This window comes from Lepidochelys kempii, chromosome 12 (genome assembly GCF_965140285.1).
Source record: "Lepidochelys kempii isolate rLepKem1 chromosome 12, rLepKem1.hap1, whole genome shotgun sequence".
In the NCBI taxonomy this organism is placed as follows: Eukaryota; Metazoa; Chordata; order Testudines; family Cheloniidae; genus Lepidochelys; species Lepidochelys kempii.
The window spans coordinates 17,402,706-17,419,933 of NC_136391.1; the positions used below are offsets into that span (position 1 = coordinate 17,402,706).

General features: G+C 39.2%; 1 protein-coding gene across 13 annotated transcripts in view; it reads left to right on the plus strand.

The window, feature by feature from the left end:
• ZNF423 (zinc finger protein 423) overlaps window positions 1-17,228 on the plus strand; it is a 334,537-nt gene that overhangs the window by 192,192 nt on the left and 125,117 nt on the right. The gene's annotated exons all lie outside the window — the stretch shown is intronic.

The following is a 17,228-nucleotide window of genomic DNA, read 5'->3' on the forward strand; positions in this document are numbered from 1 at the left end:
ATGTGATGTCATATGAAGAAAGTACTTAGTTGTCAGTTGAGCTCCTCTTTTGAAAACTTGACAGAAGAGTCCCACAATTTATCATTGGCTCCTTCTGTCAAAGAGCCAGAGATCTGTTGTAAGAAGAGAGCTGCCTTCAGTGGAGTGTTTGTTATGCAATGCAGTGCAAGTCTTCAGATCACAGACACTGGGTCGTTGTTAGTTAACTTGAAAGGCCTCTGATGCAGCACATCTGTTGTAGATGAACACTGATTTGAGAAGAAAGATTAACAGGTAGCAAAGATTTTTTTGTTTTGTTTTTAAAAACTCATTTCTCATTAAAAGTGACTGATACTTTTGGTAAAAAAGGAGTAATGCTTCCATACAGCATCAACAAAGAACTATCCTAAGTAAGCCATTGTATTTGCTCTTATCTATCAGAACACAAAATCCCACTTAGTTTCTTTTTAAACCTGTCCGTTATTTCTCTTTGCTATTGAAAAGCAGAGATCTTTCTTCTTCTTCTTCTTTTTTTTTTTACTTTTGTTTTAATGCCTTCCCCTCAGGCTAGTTAGAAACACTGGTATAGATTCCAGGTTAGTATTAACTAAATTATACTTACAAATTGTTTAAAAGTCAACCTTGTGGTCTTACATTTGCTCACATTATACGGGGTTTCTTTTTTTTAATTAAAAATAAAAATATTATTTTAAAATAAATAAATAAATGTTTAATATAGCAGGACCAGAGACTGAGCTAATTGTATTTTGCCATAATGCGTGACATCCTTAGGGAGCAGGAGGTCTGCTTAGCTGGAGCAAAGACTCTCTGTCTGCAGACTTGGGTCAGATGGAGTGGCCAGGCTCATTAACTCCAGAGATACCAGCTGGTGTCACTGTGGTGCAATAACGCTTCACAAAAGAGGCAGGCAAAGATTTGGAATATCTCTCGGCTGACCAGAATCTAGCAAATACTTTTGTATGTTGTTGCAGAGTCAAGATATTTGCATGTGTTACTTCATATACATTTTCATTATTTATTTGTGTGAAATCTAATTTGTGAATGCATGAGGGGAGTGTGATGGATGAGGATGTATTTATGAAAATATCTGTTTGTGGCTTTGTAGATATTTAATATTTATGTGGCTTGATTTTCAAAGGTGCTGAGCAGCTGCAGCTCCTGTGAACTTCAGTGGGATTTGGGGGTGCACAGCACATTAGAAAATCAGGCCAATAATGCATATGTTTACATGTAACAGGTCTCTGTCACTTGTACTTTAGTGGTTTCTTTTTTAAAGTCTTTGAAGGAGGTATAAAATCTGGATATTGTTGACTTTAGTGATTGTTTACTTCTGACTAATTTTAACAGATGTTTTGTAGTATTAAATCTATTGATCATGAAGATCAATCTTTTACATTTTTAAGTGCATCACAGTTTTCCCACTAGATCAAAATGAGAGCTTGGAACAGCCTACTCTTTCTGACTTAACAAGCTGCTTTTATTTTCCCCACAACTTTCTCTAACAATATAATGACCATCTTTAAATCCTTTGGGCTTGAAAGCTTGGCAATAAAGCCTGGTGCAGCGATTTTTCTCTGGGCTGAAACATGAAAATCAAAATTTTTCTCTACTGAGTAGTAGATTTGGAACATATGTAAAGAGTGAAGGAATCTTATTGAGTGACAAAGGTGCCTGTTCTACTTCCTAAGATAATTTAGCAAAACATATGTATGTGTGTTTTGTATTTGATTTTTCCAAGCCACCACCTTGAGATATCTTCTGGGCAAAACTCAGGTTGGATTAGCAAAGTACTTATCAGCGTATTTGTGTAATTTAGAGGCTGTTTTAAAGTTGCATTTTCAGCTGTTTTTGCAAAGAGGTTCCCTGCATTCCTATCAGGAGATCAGTATATTTAGGAGTAAATGTCTTAACTTTTCAAAATAATTTTTTTTTCATATTTAAATAAAAGATAGGATCTGTGGACTGGTTAGTTCAGGGGAATGGAGGGTTATGGAGAACCTTTTGCCTCTGAGTAACTCATCTGAATTCAACGCAGGTTGATAAAGACTGAATTTAGTTATCCTCAGATAGCTTTTCGGTGGCTTATGTGTAATGGGTAAATAGTCTCAGTCCAAGGCCTAGTCCATTTAGTATTTGGCTCCCTTTTTTGGTGACCTGAGGCAAGGGGCCAAAATTTGAATAGGAATAATGGCTGAATTATTTTCTCCCCTGTAGCTAGCTCTTTGGATCAGAGTTGAATCACAGCAGGGAGAGTGAATTTTTGCCTTTTCTATGGAGTTCAGTTTCCACTGCTGTCAATCTAACACTCTCCATGAGAACTAAATCCACATACACACTGAAATACAGCCCTCTTACCAGTTGCAGTAGGAGCTGCTTAACTAGGATGCTTTGGTGGATTCCTTCTGGTCCCAATTAACCAACTGTCCCAAGTTTAAAGAATACTACTTTATCTAAACTGTTATCTACACTGTCACTGACATATTGATCATCTTTAAGACTCATTCCTGCAAGATGGCAAACTTCTCTCAAAAGAGGTGCTAAGTATCTTGTCTCCCATTGACTTTCAAGAACTACACCCCACACAGGATATGACCCTTAAGTGATTTTGTGAATGAGTTAAATTACTTTTAATTGATGACTTGAAGATAATTATCACTTATAAAATACAATTCAGAAACATGAAAGTGAGCAGAATAAAGCATCATATCAAATCATACCAATATATAGTATTCAGTTCATGGGGGGAAAGTCTAATTTTTTTCATTTATAGTCTCTGTATTTAACATGTTCCCAGTCACTAACTAGTCTGCATTACAGATATTATTTCATAGAATCATAGAATATCGGGGTTGGAAGGGACCTCAGGAGATCATCTAGTCCAACCCCCTGCTCAAAGCAGGACAAATCCCCAACTAAATCATCCCAGCCAGGGCTTTGTCAAGCCTGACCTTAAAAACCTCTAAGGAAGGAGATTCCACCACCTCCCTAGGTAACACATTCCAGTGCTTCACCACCCCCCTCGTGAAAAAGTTTTTCCTAAATATCCAACCTAAACCTCCCCCACTGCAACTTGAGACCATTACTCCTTGTTCTGTCATCAGCTACCACTGATCCATCCTCTTTGGAACCCCCTTTCAGGTAGTTGAAAGCAGCTATCAAATCCCCCCTCATTCTTCTCTTCCGCAGACTAAACAATCCCAGTTCCCTCTGCCTCTCCTCATAAGTCAAGTGTTCCAGTCCCCTCATCGTTTTTGTTGCCTTGTGCTGGACTCTTTCCAATTTTTCCACATCCTTGTTGTAGTGTGGGGCTCAAAACTGGACACAGTACTCCAGATGAGGCCCTCCAATGTCAAATAGATGGGAACGATCACGTCCCTCGATCTGCTGGCATGACTCTGGACTGCTGAGAAGGACTTAAGGAATGGGTGCTGGGCAGTATGGCCCAGATTTTTAAAGGTATTTAGGCATTACTGCACTTAGCATCACTACACCCTAACTGATTTAGGAGCCAAAATCTCATTTTTGTGTGGGATTTAGGCACTTAGGAGTCAAAATCACAGTGGGCTCATAAGTGCCTAAACCCCTTATGAAAATGAGATTTAGGCTCCTAAATCAGTTGGGGTGCAGTGACATTAAGTGCAGCAATGCCTAAATACGTTTAACAATCGGGGTCTGCGTGCGTAATGCTCATGCTGAAAAGCCAAAAAATGATCCCCCAAAAGGTGGCTGCCATATTTAGGATTGTCCAATTAAAGCATAAAAACACACGATATTTAATAGTAGTAAATCAGTTTCATGCATTTTATCCAAAGAGGTTATTTTGATTAGCCACATCCTTAAAAGTCATTAGTGTACGAGTGGCTTTGACTCCCCATGCTCTCTATAGAGTGGCAAGGAATGGCGCTGGTGTCTGCTTTATTGGAAGCAGTTCACTTGTCCTTACAGGAGGAGGAATGCTAGGTTCTTAAGCATCAAAAGAGGGAGAGGTGTAAAGGGATTAAAAAAAAGTCTCTTTCTTGAATGAAGGAATGGGATTCTTCTCAAGACCACAACAGGACTGTCACTGACACAGGGAGAGCTCTGATTTGCAATCCCTCATTTTTGCTTAAAAAGAAGAAACACATTTTCTGTACTTAACAGTAATAGCTCTTGTAGTATAGGTTTTTATTAATTAATCCCCCTGATTTTAGGAGGTGATTCATATTTTCTTTAGCTATTGATGAGAAAATTACCTTGTTTATGTGTTTTATTAGCATTTGTGAAAGATGATAGTCTTCTAACAATGGGGGGCCAAATCCTCAAGCCATGCAAAGGGCACAGTGCTGGGGTCAGTGGTCCCAGCACTGACCTGGTAGGTCACATTCTACTGTGATGAGAGCAGTCTGTGCAAATTTATTATGGAGGCTCTTGAAAATGTTGTGAATGAAAGTCTTTTCTGAACAATCAGATTTTTAGCTGGATAATTCCTGTTTAAATGCCAAAACAAGGCTGATTCAGCTCTTAGCTGTATGACTTTTCCTTGTAAGTAAATTGTTGAAACTATGATTAATAGTGACATCAAATTTTTAAGAAGCACAGAATGCGATTCTCTGACAGTAATTCAAGTTGATATGGGTAAAATTTTATAGACTGGTTAAGAAACTTTATTCAAATAATAATAATTCTAACCAAAGAATTATTTTTATAAGAGTCTTAATTTTAGCATTTTCTTTCAGTATAATTATTGCTTTAGTGGTCTGTGCATCTGAAACCTGTTTTACAGTTTTAATCTTTCATGTCAATCCTAAAATAGCTCATCTTTGTGAGGTACTGTGTTGGTAGCAAAGTAGGCAAGAGTGGCACAGGAGCTTCTAGGTAACAGGTAAAGCATGAGTAGCACACTATCAAGACTTGTCTATTAATGCATTGATAATATTGACAGAACTGGCTTCTCATCTCTTGAGACAGAGGCTGAAGTTGCATTTGAGCATGTTTGAAAAGTAAATTGCTGAGTAAAATATATGTATAATCCTAAAATGTCTGTAGAAATAGGGTGAGTTATTGATTCACAGAGCACGACAAAACATCACTGCATGAATTAGCAAACAGCTGTTTCTAATTTGAGTTTAGAACTGTACACAGAGGAACTTGTTTTAGTGTTCACTCCTTTCATTTATAATGAATTTTAATCACTGCTACAGGTGAGAAAAATGTAGAAACAAGCTTGTATCTTGTGGAAGAAACAAAGGAGAGACAGATGCTAACAGATTTACAGTCTGTGATAAAAGGAATGTTTTGGTACACTTTACATGTAATTAGAGTGCAGCTGTTTTCAGTCCCAAGTCCATGATGCACAGCAGAATATAGTATCTGCTGCTTTTCCAAAGGGAGTAAAGAAAAACAGTGATTCAACCCTGAAAGCATTTAGTTTATTCCTGGATTTAACATAAAACTTTCTTCTCCACCCTGACTATGTCATTTATTAAAGGGTGATAGAATTTAAAAATACAGATAGTTGTCTTAGGAAAAGTTTTATGTTTGAAAAAAAAAGTTATCTTATCTGTATCATCTATCAAGATTTAAATGTCATCTTTATCCATATCCATTAATGATTCTAGTAGAAGGCAAGATCCAGAGAAATGACATTAAGACAACTTTGATATCTAGACTGCTTTCACCTAGGTTTAAGCGTGCTATTCTCACCACAGCTTTGAGGTTGCCATGTTAAACAGTTCAACTACAACAAACATTCTAGTGAATTCAAGTTTTATTTTTTAAATGTATATAATGAGACTTGTGCTCAATTGCATTTTGAGTTTCAGTACTAAATAAATTTGTCTAAGGGGGTGGAAAGCTGGTAAAATAGGACTATATTCTGTAAGTCATGTTATCAGTATCTTCAAGGTAAAACCAGATACCTTATTTCTTTACTTTTGGAATCCTCTTAAAAATGAATGGCAGCACGATGTTGAAAAAAATCACTATTTGCTAGTACTTTAACCCAACAACATTTATTACCATATCAGCATATAATTTGGATGTGACTACATTTTTTAGGCCATAGATATGTATGATGGAAGTAGTGAAGTAGTACTTTCAGAATTATTCAGTACATACAGTCTTCAGACATGACCTGGAAGTATTAATAAGATCTACAGAACAAGTCAAATTAGAAGAAAACCAGCTGAGTGATTTTAAAGGTATGATTGTTTTAAAATTGACAAGTTAGAACTCTTTCAGTTTTTTGAGATTGATGCAAAGCAAGAGTGGGTAAGAAAGTAGGGTCATCTCAAACTATGGGCCTTATAAAACCTGACGTTTTCTATGTCTGGGCCCTTTTAAACTGGGATCATTTAAAATTTAATGGGGAAAAGTGGTGATTTAAGTTGTCTGCTGTCTCGAGCTTATGATTGTCACAGTTCAGGGCAACTGCACTGGTATTCTCCCTCCATGGTCCCTCGAGGGCTCCCACTGTAGGCTCCCCACTCCTCAACTACCACCTTTCTTGGGCAGAGTTCTGTCTCTCTCTCCCTCCTGACCAATGGATCTTTAAAGGCTGCACTGTTCCCTGCCAGCACTGCAATATTTCTAGCAACCCACACTGCCTAAAAACCCAATGTCTGCACTTTGCTTTTGCCTACTGTATCGCTTGCAGTTATAAGTTTCCACACAGCAATTTATAAAAAAGCACATTTATTCTTAAGGTGTGAAAGCATTACAGAGAAAACATATTAAAAATAACAAAAAAAAACCCTACCCACATGCTGAAAAGCTTACCAGAGGTCATCTCAATGCCAACCTCTGGCTTCTATAAGTGTCAGACCTTTCAAATTTACAACTGGATTTTCCCCCGGGGTTACAAGGTCATAACTGTCTCAGATTCAGAACCAGAACCCAGGCTGGTCAGATCAGCCTGTTTCTTTATACAGCTCAGGCGTTGGATAACCAACCCTCAGGAGCAGATAATAGTAGATGTCATAAATATAAAGGGAAGGGTAAACCCCTTTGAAATCCCTCCTGGCCAGGGGAAAGCTCCTCTCACCTGTAAAGGGTTAAGAAGCTAAAGGTAACCTCGCTGGCACCTGACCAAAATGACCAATGAGGAGACAAGATACTTTCAAAAGCTGGGAGGAGGGAGAGAAACAAAGGGTCTGTGTCTGTCTGTAGTCGTCTTGGCCAGGGACAGAACAGGAATGGAGTCTTAGAACTTTTAGTAAGTAATCTAGCTAGGTATGTGTTAGATTATGATTTCTTTAAATGGCTGAGAAAAGAATTGTGCTGAATAGAATAACTATTTCTGTCTGTGTATCTTTTTTGTAACTTAAGGTTTTGCCTAGAGGGGTTCTCTATGTTTTTGAATCTAATTACCCTGTAAGATATCTACCATCCTGATTTTACAGGGGGGATTTCTTTATTTCTATTTACTTCTATTTTTTATTAAAAGTCTTCTTGTAAAAAAACTGAATGCTTTTTCATTGTTCTTAGATCCAAGGGTTTGGGTCTGTGGTCACCTATGCAAATTGGTGAGGCTTTTTATCCAACATTTTCCAGGAAAGGGGGGGTGCAAGTGTTGGGTGGATTGTTCATTGCTCTTAAGATCCAAGGGTCTGGATCTGTAGTCACCTAAGCAAATTGGTGAGGCTTTTTACCAAACCTTGTCCAGGAAGTGGGGTGCAAGGTTTTGGGAAGTATTTTGGGGGGAAGGACGCGTCCAAACAGCTCTTCCCCAGTAACCAGTATTAGTTTGGTGGTGGTAGCGGCCAGTCCAAGGTGTAATATTTTGTACCTTGGGGAAGTTTTGACCTAAGCTGGTAAAGATAAGCTTAGGAGGTTTTTCATGCAGGTCCCCACATCTGTACCCTAGAGTTCAGAGTGGGGGAGGAACCGTGACAGTAGACAATCACCCTCATTTCATGGCTAGCTTCCAAAGGTATTTGCATAACTGGAAGTGGGTGTCACGCCAGGGTAGATTGTCAGAAAACAGGGTAGACATCCCAAACTAGTGGTGTGTTCTGTAATTAAATTTCACCAAGCCAGTGACAAATGTGAACTCCTGGATCACTGTACTTGTCTTACCATGGAGTCACAGACAGTTCCTTTGGGCTCTCCAGTATATCTAACCATCAGAGAAGTCAAGTTCTGGAACAGCCTTCCAAGGGAAGCAATGGGGGCAAAAGATATGTCTGGCTTCAAAACAAAGCTTGATAAGATTATAGAGGAGATGGTATGATGGGATAGCCTAATTTTGGTAATTAATTGATCTTCGACTATTAGTGGTAGATATGCCCAATGGCCTGTGATGGGATGTTAGATGGGGTGGGATCTGAGTTACTACAGAGAATTCTTTCCTGGGGATCTGGCTGGTGAGTCTTGCCCACATGCTCAGGGTTTAGCTGATGGCCATATTTGGGGTCGGGAAGGAATTTTCCCCCAGGGCAGATTGGCAGAGGCCCTGGGGGTTTTTCGCCTTCCTCTGCAGCATGGGGCACGGGTCACTTGCTGGAGGATTCTCTGCACCTTGAAGTCTCTAAACCACGATTTGAGGACTTTAATAGCTCAGACATAAGTTAGGAGTTTGTTACAGGAGTTGGTGGGTGAGATTCCGTGGCCTGCGTTGTGCGGGAGGTCAGACTAGACGATCATATAATGGTCCCTTCTGACCTTAAAGTCTATGATTCTATGATCTTGCCACCCAGATAAACTGGACTTTGTGATAAAAGGTCATTGCAGGCAAAAATCACACCACATAAGGTTGCGACCAGTCACTTACCCCAGATCATTTGGTACTCTACATCTTACACCAAAGACAACGCTGGTAGCCAATTCTGTAGTAAACTAACTAAAGGTGTATTAGCTAAGAAAAGGAACTGAGAGGCATTGAGAGGTTAAAGCAGGTAAAATATATGTACAGGTGATCTGTCTATCATTCCAAATAGTAACAGAGATGTAGTAATATGCCAGTGTCCCAAAGTCTCTCAGGTCTACCCAGAATAACTCTGGGGATCTCTGTCTTCCCATTTAGTTATTCTGCCCTGTTAGAATCCAAACAGTCCAGAAATGCAGGATCTTTCCCTGAATCCATACTTAAAGCTTCTTCTTACAGAAAACAAGCTGACAGAGTCACTACCCACATGAGCTTTTGTTTGATGACAGAGAGTGAGGAATGCAGTTTGAGTCTTTCACCTCTGATCATCACACACAATGACCGCTTGCTTTGAAATTAGTTCTTTTCTGGTAAAGTTCTTCATTTGCATTTCACAAGGCTTCTTTCTTGTTTGGTGGCTCGTTTGATGGGTTATTTAGTTACAGGGGTATACACAGTATAAATGTTTGCAATTGCATTATAACAGGATACAGCTAAGTGAAAACAATGCAAGTAACGTCCCATTAATCTTCATGAAGTTTAAACACCAAATACATTCTTATACATTTAACAATTACTTTGATCTTACTAATACACAAATAAATTTATCTGGGGCTTTGGTATGAGCTGGCACCTGGTCTGTCAGCATCACAGTGGAGAATTTGCATTAACCTCTACCTAGGTATTTTATACATATTGTCCTAAAAAGTCTGTTCTTGTCTGGATAATTTCAAGATAGCTCTTTGAACTCCCAGGCCTCACCTCACATCTCCCCTCTAGAAAGATTACATTCAGTCCTGGACCACAATATTACATTACATTACACAATATTACATTACACTTTTCATTTAATACAGTTAAGTTTTCCCAGGGAAGGAAATAGCCATGTCTTTCACAGTGATCATTCAACTTTAAATAGTCATAATTTTAAAACTACTGAAATAATTTTCTTCAAACTTGGTTTGTTTGTAGAACTTGTTAAGCCTGGAAACTATATGTGTGGTGTTATTTCTTTATGTGAAGTTATATAAGCAGTTCTAGTTTCTAGTGTATATTTTATTAATTGGCTAAATATATGGCATAAGAAGCCATTATATTAAAGCAGTTAACATGGGGGTAAAGAATTATAGTTGATCTTTGCTTCATATATATGTATATTACATTACCTGGCTCATGAATGCTTGATTGCTTTAACCAAATAGTGGTATTAATGCTTATTTTGTGGCATGATATAATTAGAGATAATTACATATAAATTGTGGAAATAATTTCCATTGTTTGGTAGAGCTACTTTTGAATATGTACTAGTCAAAACTTATCAAGGCCAACTATATGATTATATTTCAGTGATAGGTGCTAGTTGGATTGCTAATATCATTCAAGGATAGGTGTATATCATCATGTGTGTCAGCTCTAACTGTCTTCCGTTATCACAGTTAAAAATACACTCAGGGGAGTTTAACAATGGAGTTTTGGATATTGTAGGTTCTTGTTTATTATTTACTTTGTTCTTATTACATTTGAGTGGTATTGGGAGATGAGAGCAAACAAGATAAAAGTTTTTTTGTTTTTTTGGGGGTTTTTTTAAGTAAAAATGTATCAAAGTGAACTGAAACATTTAAACCTCATACATTTGGTATGTAAACTTCATTTGCATTGATTCACACCAACACTGCAGTGTATCCAGACACCGTATACTGTGTGAAAGTGTAATACATACTACATTTTAATCCATTGTGAGTTTTTATCCCTGTTTATTTATTACAGTTAAAAATTTGCTTTCACCTCTGAAATTCAATGATAATTTTCTTGCTGTGTTCCCTGGTTAGGTGTCTCTGACAATAATACTTATTAATACTATTTGCCCCTCTGTTGGGCCTTACATCTGAGAACCTCACTCTGCTTTACAGTCATTAGAGAATTAAGTTTTATAACACCCCTGTGAGCCAGGAGAGTACTCTTCCTTTTATACAGATGGGGAACTGAGGCACACAGAGAGTTTATGGGTAACATTTTTTAAGTGCCTAGGTGGTTAAGGAGCATAAAATTCATTTTCAAAAGTAACTTCAGCTCTTAGGAGCCTAAGCCTCATTTACTTTCCATTAGACTTGGGCTCCTAGGTGCTCCAGTTCCTTTTAAAAATGGGATTTAGGTTTCTGAGGCAATGTCTACACTGGCAATTGAACGACAAAACATCTGTCTTTCAGACGTGTTAACCCCCCCTTACCCCCAAAAGGCAAAAGTTTTGCCACGACAAGTGCCAGTGTGAATGAACAGCGCAATGTCAGCAGGAGTGCTCTCCTGCTGACAAAGCTATCCCCACTTGTTGGGGGTGGAAATTTTTTGTCAGCAGGAGAGCCGACAAACAGCAGCTACACTGCACAACTTTTAGCGGCACAGCTGTTGCAACACAGCCATGTTGCTAAAAGCTGTGTAGTGTAGACAAAGCCTAAGTTGCTTTGGTGCTTTGGCCATTTTTACCTTAGGTGATGTTCCCAATGTCACAGAGAGACTGTGGCAGAGCAAGGAATCTTGTGAGTCACAGAGCTGAACTTTAACCATTAGACAATCCTTCCCCTTGACAATAGCTTCTCTGCTAAGTATAAATCAGATCTGTATACAGGAAGAGAAATGGCTAATTTATTCCTGTTGCGTTTGTTGCTCTGGTGAACAACAGTAGCTCCCAGGTCTACCCACCCCAGCCTATTGTTCCCTATACAAAATGTCTCTCCAAGGCTCAAAAAGGAGTCTTCTTTTAAGCTGCATCTCCAGCATTCCCTGTTGTGCAGTCCTCCCTAGGTGCCACCACTGTAGCTTCTTTCAGCCTCCTTCCATCTCTCTCAGCATGTACTGCAATCCAGGGAAATTCCCTCTCTCCTTATTTAAAGGCACAGTACAGTGTAATCACACTTGCTCATCACGTCAGTAAGTTCTTTCAGCTGTTCTTCCAACTCAGGTGCTGTTGTCTCTCAGAACTGATGTGCTGGTTGTGTGTATGGGGATGTCTACACAGCAGCAGGGAGATTGCTTCCCAGTATGGGTAGACACACATTTGCTAGCTCTGCTTGAGGCAGCATGCTAAAAAGGGCAGTGGGGCCATGGTGGAAGAGCAGAGGCTTTGGCTAACCATCTGAATACCACCTTGCCTGATCCCCTGAGTATGTTCTTGTGTGACTAGCCTGACCTGTTGCCTGTGCCACTTTAACCACACTACTATTTTGAGCATGCTAGCTGAAGCAGTGGTAGCACGTATCTGTCTGCCCGCCCCGGGAAGCCCCTCGCAGCTGCTGTGTACACATTTCCTGTGTATGTATCTGTATGTGATGTCACCCTTTGGTGGCTGACCCACAATGTGGTGAAGGGACTTGTACTACTGCCTGCTAAAGGCGGTCTGTGTGTTTGGAGCTGGAGGATCCAGGGCTCTAGTCTTGGCTCTGCGCATGTGGGTGACTGTTCTAGTAAATCGAATCTGCTGCTTCCAACTCACATTCTTTGTAGCATGTTGTGATCCCTGTGCTACTCTCTCTAATGGTGCATTCACCCTTGTGCAGAGAACCAGCACAAGACCTACATAAGCCCTCTGGACACAAGAGAATTTTGCCCTAAAGGAGGGTGTAAATCGAAAGGTAACAGGCCACAGCTTTATTAAGGATAATGACGTCAGAGCGTAGAAACATACAGATAGTGCTTGCTGAATTACACCACTACCCTGTCTGATTTCTTCCAAATTTCCCACTGAGGTGCCAAGCCTCTTCCATCGGATCAAACAAGCAGGAAGGCTCTAAGGTCCCATCTACTGAGCAACACAGCAGTTCTTTGAGTAGTGCCCTGTGGGTGCGCCACTATACATGTATCTGTACGCCTGCGCCTCTGATTGGTGATTTTAGGTAGCAGTGTCCATTCGGCCTGCACATGCACTCTCCCTCATGCTCTGCCTTGAGGCTATTTAGCACTGTAAGGGCGAACCACCCTCAATTCCTTTTCAACCGCAAGATGGAGCAAGTAGCAGGCTGGTTTACTTTGAATCTATGGCTACTTACTCTCTTCTACACCTTTCAATGACGTCAGCATTTCTAGTGGCCCTCACGTCAGCATGACAAATACGGGAAATAGCGGTGCTGATGGCTCACCCAGTCTTCACGGTCTTCTTTAAAGACAAAGTCACTCTGAGGCCGCACCCAGAGTTCTTCCCCAAGGTGGCCTCATCCTTCCATATGAACCAACTCATCCACCTCCCTACTTCTTTCCCAAAACTGCACCGTGATAACAGGGAGGCGATACTACATATGCTTGACGTTAGGGGAGCCTTCACATTTTATTTGGACTGGACAAAGGGCTTTAGGAAATCTTCTAAATTCTTCCTCTCAATTGCGGACAGATCTCAGGGCTCTGCAATATCAGCTGAAAGGCTCTCCAAATGGGTCTCAGACCGCATTAACTATTGTTATCCCTCAGGAATTTGCATGCATTCCACGAGATCCGTTTCCCTCTTGGTCGCGTTCGTTAAAGATGTTTCCATCTCAGAAATCTGCAGGGCAGCAATGTTTGCTTCTGCTCATACTTTTGCAGAACACTACGCTATTACTCGAGACTTAGCTTCTCATGCCATCTTTGGCTCCACAGTATTATCATCAATAATAGGCTCCACTCCGAAGTCGCAGCCCTCCACAGGGGATACTGCTGTAAAGTCACTTACAGTGAAGCACCCATAGAGACAGTACTCGAAGAAGAGCTTATTACCTCGTGCACTAATGATGGTTCTTCAAGTGAAGTTCTTCAACAAGTGAAGGCTCAGCTGAAAGTTTGATAGAATGTAACAAAGTTTCTGGCTAGCTTTGTGTGAGGAAGTGGAAAGACGGTGTCTTTCAGGGACGTGAAATTATATGTATGTGTACACAATTTTATTTCTATTAGCAAAGTAATTGTCTTAACAAATATATCAACCCTATCAGGAGACTGTGCTAGCTAGGTCTTTCCGTTTCTGACAAGTTATATCTTCCTTTTGAAAACCAATCATGAATTCATAGCTCTGGGGTTGATTGTCATAGCTGCATGAGTACATTTCTGAACTTGGCTTGCGTTATGTGAATGATAAACGGAAAACAAAGTGTGATTTATAGAGCAGTTTGGCCAAATTGCTCTTATTAGATGGAAAAATACATTTATTGAATGCATCTAGGCTGAAATTATCTCTTCAGTGATGATGATGAATGCTTGTAGCTTTGTAAACATGCTGAACATTAAGTTGGTAAATGACTGTATCACTTTGTGATTGATTATCAAGTTTGGCCACGTAAGCATCACGACCTACACATATATCTCACAGTCTGCCTGCATTCTGAAGCCTACTTAATGCTCTGTTTTTTCTAATTAAACTTTTATTGAATTTTCTTCTCCTTTTAATACTCGTTTTGATTCTCTTATGCGCAGATGACAAAAGACTTGCACCAGCCATGTGATTCCCTATTTTAGAACAGTCCCACTTTGCAGGATTAGCCATTTTTAATGACTTTAATCTCCTTTTTGAAAGTGATTTTTCTCATTCTGTTACATTCCTTTGATTGCATTAATGTAGAATTATTTGGAAAAATCACTATTGCCAGGCATGTCTCACCACGTTTTAACTGTATCTTCCCAATGTAAAATACTCCAGCAAAATTCCTTAGCATATTCTTCTGGGCTTATTATAAGGCTTTTCTCAATTTAAAGTGGCAAGTTAAAATTAACAGCATTGTTTTTCATTCCATAAAGAGATAAATGATAATGAGTTTTCCCTCTAATTTCTTCAGTTTTAGTTTTTGGATTCTTTAATGTTTTGTTTGTAAGGTAGTCAAGGTAGATTTTGTGTGGGAGCAATAGTTGTCCAGCTATTTTTAAATTCTAAAAGGCAGAAAAAACAAATATATTAAAAGGAAAATAAAAGTTTAACACTTAAATCAATAAAATGTCTAAATCAAACTGCCAAAATGAGACAGTCTTGCTTTCAATTTTATGTAAACAAACATGAAAAATGTTATTTCACTTGAATCCATTGAATGCATGTCATTCAGAAAGTAACACCATCTTTCTTTGATTTAAAAAAAAAAATTAGTCCAGTATGCTGGGAGGGCAGCAGGAGGAAGGGAACGCTGCTTTTCAATTCTTAGCATCTTTCCTAAAGTTGTTGCCATGTCTACCTGCTGTGTTTTGGGATAGATCAGTCAGTTTCAGACAAGTGTGAGAACTTCTTAAACATATTTGTATCGCTGAGATAATGGACTAACTTCACTGCTGGCACAGCACATATAATCATATTGAAGTTAACGGAGTTGTACTGGGTTATGCTAGCAGTGAATTTGGCACATCGAATTTGCAGATTGTAAAAGATGCTATGGACACTGAAGCTGATTTATTCATCAAAGTGGTTTAAGCCTATCTGTTTTTTCCCCCTGATTTCACTCTTAAATCATTTATGCTTGTGTACCAATATGCAGCAAAATATTTACTCTTTCTCTGTGATAATAAAGTATGACATTTTACATGCCTATTTTTACAATGATTTTTATTTAATGGCAACTTCTTACAGTTTAGGCCACAGCCAGTTAACTTACAGAGTAGTAATATTGTGGGGTTTTTTTTCCAGTAGAAAAACTGTAGGAATAGCAAATTCACCATGTGCTGCCCTAGTTCGGGCCCTAGCATCCCCCTCTCTCGCTTTTGTCTCCATTCCCCTTGAGGAGCCCAGCTGGCGTGAGCTGGGAATTAGTGAGCAGTGATCTACCGGTACCTCCCCACTGAATCTAATCCAAGAAGCTGGCAGCCAGCTGAATCCTTCCAGTCAGAAGGGCCCATTAATGCAAGTCCCTAGGGAGGCTGCTCCTCCTTTGCTTGGAGAGAGAGAACCCCTGTGAATGTGGCTGACATCAGAGAGAGAGAGAGAGAGAGAGAGAGAGGCTGCGCAGAATGAGGAGCGAACCTGAGTCTTCAGTATGGCATGCAGTAATGTACAACAGAGTAGATTTAAATATGGAGCATATTATATGATTGCTCATACAAAAAGATATTAGGTGTTGGTTACAGGATGAGAATAGAAAGAATTAAAAACAAGTCTCTGTAAAAATCAGTGGATGAAACTTTGTAATGTTCAGGCTCCGCCAGGCTCTTACATTCCTGTCTAACACAGGAACACTGAACGTTCTATAAGTTTAGGTTGCTTGTTGAGAATTATAGTACATTTCTGTAATGAGAATAAAATACTGTTTGCCTGCCATCAGTCATTCTGGAGTAGCAGGTTTGGATGAGTCAAGATGAGGACGCTGTGGTCGTGCTGCGTAAGGAGAGAAGGCCATCCTCCCACACAGCGCCGTGCTAGAAAAAATGCAGCACATTTTTGCTAGATAAGTTGTCTTGTGTATGATTATTTTTATACATTCTTGGTGGAGTGTTCTAAAGTAATGCAAATGCCTCTCTTCCTGGGATGTAAAGGCAGACATTTGACCAAGTATACTATGATATAGGGCATAGGTTCTTGTATTGATGATATCCTCATTAACTTAGTTTTTCTTTGAGAGCTATTCTACTTTACATGTGCTTTAATTTGGTGAAGCTGTTTAGTTGGCAGACAAGTGTATGGGTGGCAGCCTACGCAGTTGGAGGTGGGCTTTTTTTGTTTTTTTTGTTCGGTTATAATAATAGTTGAAGTTGAATCATTAAATGTTTTAGAGGGTAAATGTTTGTGTTTGGAGAAATGGTTCCTTTTTGCGTTGCAGTGCTTTACCCTACCGCTCCTCTACTCTCACAAGTTTTACACTGTTCTTCATTCAGGGTTCAGTTTTATATCAGACTAGTGGCATCTTCACTTAACTTGACATCTTCAGCATTCTCTGTGGAAGGATTACATTTGCACTCATTTTGTTCTCTATCTGATGAACAATTCAAATTATGAAATATGCTAACTTTTTATGTATTTTCTTAAAATAACCATTCTTCTATTCATTGTGTTTCTTTTGGAAAATACTGATTTATGAACTATTTTCTAAACCCTCATCTTTGAGCCATGGAAGTGGGAGCACTCTGTCATTACAGGCTTGGCTGTGCTGTTTTTTTGTTCCTGAAGTTGGTTTTCTGGTGATGACACACGCTCAAATCTCCAAAGATTATTATTAGTCTTTTTATTGCAAGTCTTTTTTTTTTGCAATTGGACAACATTGCCTTTCTAAGCCAATGAATATGGTAACAATCAAAATTTCTTGACAGATTCAACTGAGTATTCTCAAATCTGTTGCTTCTATTTCACATGGATGTTGAATTCTGTTTGCTTTTTCTACATGTTACCGCTTTTGTGCAGCTTTTTAAATCTGTTTCAATTTCAAGAAAGAACTGAAAAGATTTTGTTAAAAGGAGACAT